This window comes from Saccostrea cucullata, unplaced genomic scaffold (assembly GCF_032062105.1).
Source record: "Saccostrea cucullata isolate Sc308-1 unplaced genomic scaffold, CSIRO_AGI_Scuc_v1 ctg3926, whole genome shotgun sequence".
NCBI lineage: Eukaryota > Metazoa > Mollusca > Bivalvia > Ostreida > Ostreidae > Saccostrea > Saccostrea cuccullata.
Window position 1 is genome coordinate 37,673 of NW_026932085.1, and position 10,334 is coordinate 48,006.

General features: G+C 30.2%; 1 long non-coding RNA gene across 1 annotated transcript; it reads left to right on the forward strand.

The window, feature by feature from the left end:
* The first annotated feature begins 2,335 nt into the window (after window positions 1-2,335).
* On the forward strand, window positions 2,336-10,090 carry LOC134234435 (uncharacterized). Its single transcript, XR_009985174.1, has 3 exons — window positions 2,336-2,404; window positions 5,814-5,858; window positions 10,046-10,090. It is a non-coding gene; the product is annotated as an uncharacterized LOC134234435 (long non-coding RNA).
* Window positions 10,091-10,334: the final 244 nt, after the last annotated feature.

Genomic DNA, 10,334 nt, shown 5'->3' on the forward strand with positions numbered 1-10,334 from the left:
TAATTCACATAAAGTAAAGAATCACATGTATCAAGAGTTTTAAATTAATATGCTTTAAAGGAAGGTCTATGACACAACCCAGTGTAAAGTCTAGCTTGTCCACGAACTTTACGGACAGCGTTTGCCTGTTCTAAAATTTAGAAATTAAAGCGCATTTTCTTGTAAGATCTGTTCTGTTAGATTTACAAATCCTTATAACTGAATGAAATAAAAATATTGTTATTTTTTCGGATATGTATCCATTATTTTCTGTCTTAAAATGTCCAAACTACAGGTCCAAGAGTGGGGGTTAGGTGATGTATCAACATTGAATCCAACATATAATACCAGTATCTGATTTATATATCTTCTAATTAAACACCTGTTCAGAATATTCTATGAAATATTATTTGTGACTATGTATTTAGATATAAAGCACCGTATGTAATGCTGAATGATTTACAATTATTATATTATTATAATAGAGAGAACTTAGTTTGGGCCCCTTTCATAGTAGCTGCACCATATATGTAATATATGAACAATGATACGAGCAATAAAAATTATTTATTCTGGATGAACTGTTCCTATATCATTTATATTTATTTCCATCCATGGTCTTGTACGACTTAAAAGATCCGAATCTAAAGATTAACAGTGTTGTTGTTTTTTTAGTGCTTTTATACACGCATACAGGTATATATATCTTCTTTATCAATTTTACATACGTAGTTTATTCTATTCTAATTTTATATATACATTTAGATAAGTACATAATACATTTCTTGTTGTACGTCGTAAACTTTTCACACTCTTCACAAGAACCACTGAATCACTATTAACCAAACTTAAATTGTTAAAATATTGGACTAAGTTCCCTTCCCTCTACTCAACACAGATCCAGGAAACCTGAAACTTATTGGAAGCATCCTGGGGGTAGTGTAGATGCTACATTGTTCAAATCATTACACTTCGGTGGTAGAGCGGGGCCAAAATAAGGAATTCAAGTTTTACATTAAATCATATATTAGGTGAAATAATTACACACTTTTCTCTCAAGAAACACTGACTAGAAAAACTGAAACTTATGTGGAAGCATCCTTGAGTACGTGTAGATTCTAATTTTTTTCAAATCATGACCCTTAACGTAGGATGGAGTCATAAAAGGTATAACAAGGGGAAATATGGTAAAAATTGGCATCCAAAGTTTTTCAAGAGAGCGATATGGCCCATGGACATCTTATTTTTCTTTGAATTATTTAATCTATCAGAAAAGTATAGGACATTAGAAATATTTATTTCTACATATAAAATTCATATCTTTATTGTGAGGTCTTTGTTGTTACGTGAACATGATGAAAAAAAGTATTGTTTACACAAACGCTTTAATTTTCATCTTCTTGGCAGAAATCACTTTTAAACAGTTTACAGGTCTGTGTAGTGGTTATTCAAACTTCAAAAGCAAATTTCTTTGCGATGAAAAAAGGAAAATATAGGGTTTTTCTTTTGCTAAAGACCTCTTAAGAAAATAAAACCAAATGCTTCAATAGTTTTTTTAATGATATACCGTATACTGCATTACTTATTGAACGACCTTCGCATGTATTAGTATGGGCTATGCAGGTTGGAAAAAAATTCATTTAGGATATTTCTGAATACATATCATATTGATATAATTCAAATGAATGTGTACATACATATTTGCTTCTACTGTTATGGTTCCCCTGTGTATCATTTATTTGTTAATTCATGCGAGAAGGACGTAAACAGAATAAGAGATTATCATCTTTAAAGAGGTTAAGCTACTTTTGAAAATGGCATGCCTTTTAATTCAGGTCAAGCTATCAGCGGAAATTTCTGTCATTTTACCATTTATCATTTCCTGTCATACAAAATTTTAGAATTAAAAAAAATTACAAAACAAATTTATCTGCAACTAAGTAAATGATATCTTATGCTTTTGAAATGATTGGTTTTTTTTATTTTACCGCACTTTGTGACTAGTATTCATAGCTCAATTATTTTCTTGAATCCTAGCTTATTTAACGTCAACATCTAGAAATTGAGTTTAGACCACAAGCACTTGATTCTGTGATAACTATTTTAACCAATATAGTATGATTATAAAACAAGGTACCCAACACCAAAAAGCAAAACTCATACAATTTTACTTAATCTGAACTTTGAAAATGTTAACGATATAAATGAAAAAGCAATAGATATACTTAAATTCCATGGATTACGCACACATATATATATATATATATATATTTGGTATCCATGTGATATGCTTTTCAAAAACTAAATTATCACTTACGATGTGTTATTTTTGTATTCTTTTTATATCAAATCATATCAGGTAGTGTTTTGACCCATAGAAGTACAATGGGACTTTTTTGGTCTTCCACAAATACGAATTGTAGTGGTAAGTGGTTAATTTTTTTTACATTTGGTGTAATATTGCTCCTTAACACTATGATCACTGATTAGTACTCATATTGATTCACTGAATTAGCTTACATAAGCCAAATTAAGACTCAAGTGACATTTTTCTTCATCGTTTTCAAATTAACTATCACTGTAATCGTTTACTTTTCACGTATATTCACATGCTTCTCGAGAAACATTTCAAACAACGCAAGGGTAAAAAGAGGGCACTATGACGCCATAGAAGGTGAGATGACGTCAATTTTAGATAACAATATTGGTATTTAGAATTGAACTTTAACTCTAGTAAATGAAGACAAACGTATAAACATTAATATAAATAAAATGTGCTTATTATGTATGCTGTATCTTTGATATTTTGATTAAAAATTACCACCGTTGACGTCATAGGTGTAAGAGACATGTAAAGAGAATTTGGCTAAAATGGCATGTACAACATATGTAAAATGGGGTATAAAAGCAGATATCTTGAATATTATGCAGAATTCATACGGAGTTCAGTTAAATAAACAGGTATGCTAATTTATTTAAATCGATTATATTCTCTTTCGAAGAAAGTAAGCTATAAACGTATCCCTATCGGCCTTTCCTCGGTCAATCGTGACTAAAATAATGCAAAAGAACAACAATAAGCTGGATATTTCAAAACACAAGATTTGTACAAGAAGGATATGGAGATAACGAACAGTATTCAATATCAAAGTCCATAAAGCAATACAAAATAGGAGCAGAACAAACACGGACCTATGAAATATCAGAGGTGGGAGGTGCCATGGAGGAGTGAGCATCCCCTGCTGACCGGTTACATCGGTCACGTGCTCCTTGTCATGATCAGGATATAAGAGGAAAATCTGTCGTCAATTCAGGAACAAATAATGGACTAACAGTTAGTATGAAAAACGTCCGAGAGAATTTGACTAAATGATAAATTGTATTTGCTGACAATGTCATTGTATCGATCATAGTAAACGAGACTGCTGATATTCTTGTTCCATCAACTTGCCTGACAATAATTTACCTTGTTTTAGAAATTGTTCATACGTAGAGTATGCTCTTGCATATCGAATCAACTAAGATATATATATATACTCCGTATGCAGGTGATGAATGTATATTGCTGCATAAGTAAGGGAATTTGACGATAAAAAAAGTTAAAGTCATAAGTAAACGTTTGTCATATAGCTTGGTTGTTTTATTACCATTAATGTCTTGGAAAGTGTTGCTAAAATCTCGAGTTAAGCATGGATTTACGAAAAATTCGGTTCGTATGTATAAAATTCAAAATATCGGGTAAGGTTTCTTGAGAATGTATTGAATAATCATTTATTGATTAGACAGTGTGATTCTAGCAACACTGCATTATTTACTAAAAAAAATAATTACTTTTTACTGTAAATCATAAATGGCAAGTCACTCCTCTTTCAAGCGGAAAAGCTTCAGTCTCAAGTAAAATTTTAATATATTTTTCAGAACTCTTCTCAACACAATTGGGCTAGAAAATACAAAACATAAATCAAAGCTTCACTACATAGTGTTAATTCACCTGTAAAAATCTTATGTTTTGAAATGTACAGCTTATTGTTGATCTGTTGCATTATCTTTGTCACAAATGACAGAGGAAAGGCCGAGTTGGATACGTATATAGTTGACTGTCTTCGAAAGAGAATAAAATCGATGAAAATGTATCAGGATACCTGTTTAAGTAACTGAACTCCATATAAATTTTAAAAAAATATTCACGATATTTGCTTTTGAACTCCATTTTATATATCTTTCTACATGCCGTTCTAGCAAAATTCACTTAACACGACATAACCAATTCCAAAGTCATCGGTGGTAGATTTTAATCAAAATAAAAGACACAGCATACAAAATGATATTTTTTATTTCGGTTAATGTTTACACGTTTCTATTTATTTTCTAGAGTTAAATCTCTAAATACAAATATAACAAAAAGTTGTACTCTAAAATTGACGTCATATCACCTACAATGACGGCATAATGTAGCAATGATTTAGTGAAGATAGAATATTTTGAATGCTTCCTAATTAACCCTGCGTGAGAGTCGTTGCCTATAGGCCTCTTGTATGAAGTTTTCCAACAAGTGTTAATTGCATTAATCATTGTGTCTTGTTTAAAAGACAATATTTAAAGCATAAATATTGATCTTTCTCTGCATTCTAGTCAAGTCGTTCTGAACGAAAACCAACACGTACCTATATGTATTTTAGGCTAGAAAATTCACGTAAGTAATTGCATATCTCATTTTGAACCCCGCCGTTAACAATATTCAAGTTTGAAAGATTCGACCGAGGTTCTAATACAATATACAAAGTAAAGCTATAATCTAAATTATTACTTGCTTCATATCACACTGACAAAAAAGATTTAAAAATATACATATTGTGAATAATATGAAAATGTCGAAAGCATGGTCAACACTAATTCATGGAGTCGCCAAACCATCCTTCAAATGTTCCTGCTCACAAACAAACAAATAATCAAAAGGTGGATGAAGACCCAATTTCATTGTTTAAATTTCTTTTCATACATTATCATATTAGATTTAAGATTAAAGATTATAGATTAGCTAAAAATACATATAGGTACGTTTCTTAGGTTTTTGTTTAAAGTGAGGACAAAAAATTCAATTTGATAATAATGTTTAAAAATAAACTTTGTTTTTCTTTTGATGTAGTAGTTGTTTTAAAGGTTAAGACAGAAAATGTTGTAAAGATAGCTTATTTTGTTTGGGATGTATCATTTTGACGTTGCAATATTTTTCATAGAAATATTTTTAATACGTTCTTCGATTACTTGGAAGATATTTAAAATTTTTATGATTTAACTCTTTAATTACAATTGTCGGTTTAAAATTTTCAACGTATGTTTTATTTGTACTAAACTTGACTTTTAATACATCTGTGTAATATTTTTATAATGTTTAAGACGGATGATACAAACAAGCTTTTTTCACACCATTTGAAAAAAAAGAATCATGTAAATGTGCAATAATCAAATTTGTCCCTATGATTTTAATTTTAACATTAGTGTGATTTTATCTATGTGTCAATAACAGTTTTCATTGATAAGGGTGGTTATAGAAAATTAAACATTTGAACATCATAGAAGATTCAATATTAAAGGACTTTATTATTTACATGTACCTCAAAAATCAATTAAAACGTTTATCAATTCAGGCATTATTTATCTGTCCTTAAGTATCTTTGGGATCATCTGCAGAATAATAACCTAAGTTTACATTGGACAACGCCATGTTTATGGGAATTTTATCTTGCAAATCGTACATTTTTATTATTAGACAATGATTGCTTGTTTGATAACTATATACCGATGCATTTAACGAAGATTAAATTATTTTACAGGTATAAGTGTGGAATTAAGAACTGAAATAGAGAAGAAATACACAGGTATAGCTTTTTGGACAAAAACAAAAAAATTATAGTTGATTCACTTCTTTTGACACAATCCTTCCCTTTGCCCCATATAGTTGAGACTATTCAAAAATGAAAGTTTTGGCTTGAATTTTCTCAGATGTTACAATAAATGTTTTTTTAAAGAGTGGTGTTGTGGCAAATTCTAACGTATATGAAAATATGGAGTGAAAATAAGTGTATTCTTTCAGTAGCTGTAGATATGAAAAATCAAATCAATGTCAATCTTATGAAAATCTATAATCAAAACAAAAATATGAGCAGGGTAAAAAAAATTTCGGCCCTGGAAATACCCTATGTTGACATCCGCCCTGAGTCCTATGTACAGATGGAACATTCCGTTTTCAAACTAAGTATCAAAGGTATAACAAAAATGAAACGTCATCCAACATACATGTACAACTCGAGGAACTACATTCGTTTGGGCAGTTGCGAATTTTGACCAGTTCCGAAAAATTAGTAATTTAAGATCTGATAATCGATACATTCGAGGTGTAAAAAATAAATTGATACCTATGGTAAGAATGATTTTTTATGAGTGTTTGAATTATGCAAAGTTTTGATATTTTGCTGTCAGTTCGGTTTCGTTATCGTACTTGAAAGAGTAGACATACTTTTACAATGTAATAACTCTAAATCATCGCGACACATAAGTCTGAAGAAAAAAACCTCTGTAGTGACAACATTTTTCACATAAAACACCACTCCAAGTATCATCAATAAGTTTGATATATACTCTAACAAATACTCAAAACTTGTCTAAAATAAATACTTAGAACACGAAGAGATATTTTCGTGTTGTCATTTCACTAGTTCCGAATACCTATTTTTAACACTTTTATAAATTCATTCCCCGTTGGTTTCTTTATTGTAAACATGACTTATTATACCCCGCTTGAAAAGCAGGGGTGAGTTGTTAAAAGTGATTGAATGTTTGTCCAGCCATCCGTCTGTCTGATACGCTTTAGGGTACCAATTTCTTATTTACAACTTCTTTTCTACCACTTAATAAAATTTGATATAATGAGGCTTCACATAATCTAATGAGGCTTTCAAGAATTGCTGTTAAATAGTGACAAAGTACACCCTCTATTTTTTTTTTTTTTTTTGACCTGGCACATTATTTAGCCTCCCTTAGCATTACATGGATACTGCCATTTCTTCTAACATTGAAGGGTATTATACATATATATTCACAATTCTTCCATTCCAATGAATAAGATTTTATGGCACTTTCAAAGATTCTTTATTAAAATGTGCCATTAAAAATGTGACCTCTTATTTTACTTTTTGATCTGACACTTATTTCGGGCGACCCAGGGCAAAACATGGACTCTTGATAATAATATAGGATGTGTGGGGCTGGTGTCCTTAAAGTGAGTTTGCTTTTCACAGTACCCCTAATTTCTCTTTTTCCTTTGGAAATACAAATAACTTATTGGTAAGTAATAAGTTTAACTTTTCTTAGGCATGCCAATTGATAATGTCTGGCACATTTATATTTTAATATAGCGTTAAATTGAATGGTTAGCGCTTGGATATTCGGAATCCGCTCGCTTCTCCGTATCTGGTAAAATGGCTGCCTATGTTAACTTGCAAAATATCTTTTAGATGGGGGTGAACTGTTATGAACCAATATTAAATGCCAGAAGTCATTGAACTATCTTGACAAAAAACTTTCCTTTTAAAATAATGCCTCGCATATTTATAACACCGCTGAAATCCGATTCTTTTTCAAAACTGTCATATAACTGTATTACATTTTCCAACAAGGTCATGTTGATGACCATAGATTAACGAAATTCTGACTTAAAACGAGATTGTAGAAATCCCTATAACGTCAATTTACTAGCCATCAACCTGTGTCATTATTAAAAATACTTGAAACGTACTTGGGAATGCTTGCATGTGTCGAAATACATTTAGCTGTATATAGTCAGGAGATGTAAACGCAGTTTTTAGGTAATAGTGGGATATATTGCTACATAAATAAGGATAGTGGACGATAGAAAAACTGAACCTCATTTATAATAGAATTCAGTTGTTAGTTTTCCTTACTGGTCTATTTTCTGAACAAAATCTTATTATAAAACAAATGCGCCAGACCCTTGTGTCTTCTATTTAAATCCTATTTCAATTCCACCGAGATATACCTTATCGACTTATTAATAAATGTATAATCCGATAAAGTATCGCCAGTATTCAATGATTGTATGGAAAATAAACCTTGATTGTGCTCTCTTCTCTTACCAGTTGCATTGATAATAAGCCGGAATTTGAAAAGAAGCCTGTTTCGAATGTAAGCCCCTATACTCTTACCAAAACTTAAAATAAGCCGCGGCTTATTTTCAAGATTTTAGGGTATCTAAATTTCGAGATTAAGGGTACTTACCACAAACGAAAAAATGGATGCGCTGGTTGATATATATTTTTTGACTAATTTTGATTTGTAATGTCATAAATAATAAATCCCTGAAATATAAAGAAATCGTAGGTTTTCCTTGGTGCTTAGATTTTAGATTTTTTTTGCCTTCTATATAATTCCATACAAAATTTTGCACATTTTTTTAACTTTATGAAAAAAATCTTATAAAATTCTCCCACTCTACTTGTTAAACATTATTTCAGGTTTTCAATTTAAATGTAAATCTATGAGAAATAATGCTGATTTCTGAAAAAAAGTTTGTTTGTGTTGTGAAGTTATTGAATAAATTTGGCTTGATAGGAAAAGAATTTCTTCGTTATAAAGCAGCAAAATTAGTGCCGATCCGATTTTTTTAAAATTTGATGGAAAAACTGACCCCAACTCCAAAAACTTAGAAGAGACTTAAGTAAAATTTTGATTTTATATATCTTGTGATTTATAATGAAACTATCTCATATTAAAGAAGTGCGAACGTTAGTATTGTTCCCCGCCTGCCTCCAAGTCAATTTTCAAAAGTTAACATATACGATGAATTTCATATATTTTTAATTGATAGATATGGATTTTCATAAAACATTACTTATTTTGGAAAACAAAGAGAGATACCCAAACAAAAAAATCTATAGTAAACGATAGTGATAATTTTGACACTTTGGAAAAAAAATGAAAACTTTGATACTTGAAAAACTTTGCCGAGAACTTTGGCACTTTAAAAAAACTTTGGCGAAAACTTTGACAATTTGAAAAACTTTGGCGAAAACTTTGACAATTTGAAAAATTTTGGCGAAAACTTTGACACTTTGAAAAACTTGGTGAAAACTTTGACACTTTGAAAAACTTTATTGAAAATTTTTACACTTTAAAAAAACTTTGGCGAAAACTATTACACTTTGAAAATTTTTATTGAAAACTTTGAAAAACTTTTACACTTCCAAAAAATCTATTGAAAACTTTTAAACTTTGAAAAACTTTATCAAAAACTTTGCCACTTTCAAAAACCTGATCGTAAACTTTGACACTTTAAAAAAGCTTTATCAAAATCTTGACACTTTGAAAAATTTTAACGGAAACTTGGTCAGTTTGAAAAACTTTAGACACTTTGAAAAACTGAATCGAAAACGTTGACACTTTCAAAAACTTTGGCGATTATCTTCAGATTAGTATTATGTAAGTAAATCTGGTTCAAAAGTTATATTGACATTTTGACTTATACGTCTGATCTAAGTTAATGATCTTGGGGCCTGGTCTTCTTAGACTTCATAAATAAATATGATAGATAAATTTCGCTAATGAAGACCTTAAGCATCAAGCGCAGTGAAATTCAATGCATAACAGTTACAAAAATTATACAATTTTGCCTCACTTAATAGTGACAGTTTTCTGGTGAATAACACAACCAAACTCACCTCCGACAGAGTCGTATGAAATTAAATGAAAATGGAGTATTATGAACCCTTTTGTTTTTATAGACATCATGTATATAGTGACTTTTTAGGGAGCATATAAGATATAATATTCATTGCTATAAAGCTAAACAAAGCTTCATATATCTCCACATATCTTATTCATACTTCAAACTATTTTTCATTTGAATTTAATGTTTTTTGTCATTCATGAGAATCAATGTTGGGAATATACAATAAAAATGAAAGTTTCAGATGTGATATTTTAAACATTAACATTTCACTGATATATCTCATAAATGATATAAATGTATGTATCATTTTGTTTGCTACAGAAATATGGAGTGAGATTAACAGTTTAAAAGATGGAAGGAAAGGTAATTAAAGAGTCTGTAAGAATATAAATGTATAAGCAAAGTCTTAAAATGAATACATTTACAACTAATTGTATAATTCTTTTGATGTGTACTTTTAAAGGATAAGTGATTACGGCTGTTAGGAGCCGTATTTAATCATCATTTGGTCCAGTATGATTTTTCATAGAAGTGCTTTTTTAACCGCTTCTCTAGAAGAAATTAAAATTGTCTTTTCTCACATGTTCAAATGTTACTTTGGACCGGCAGT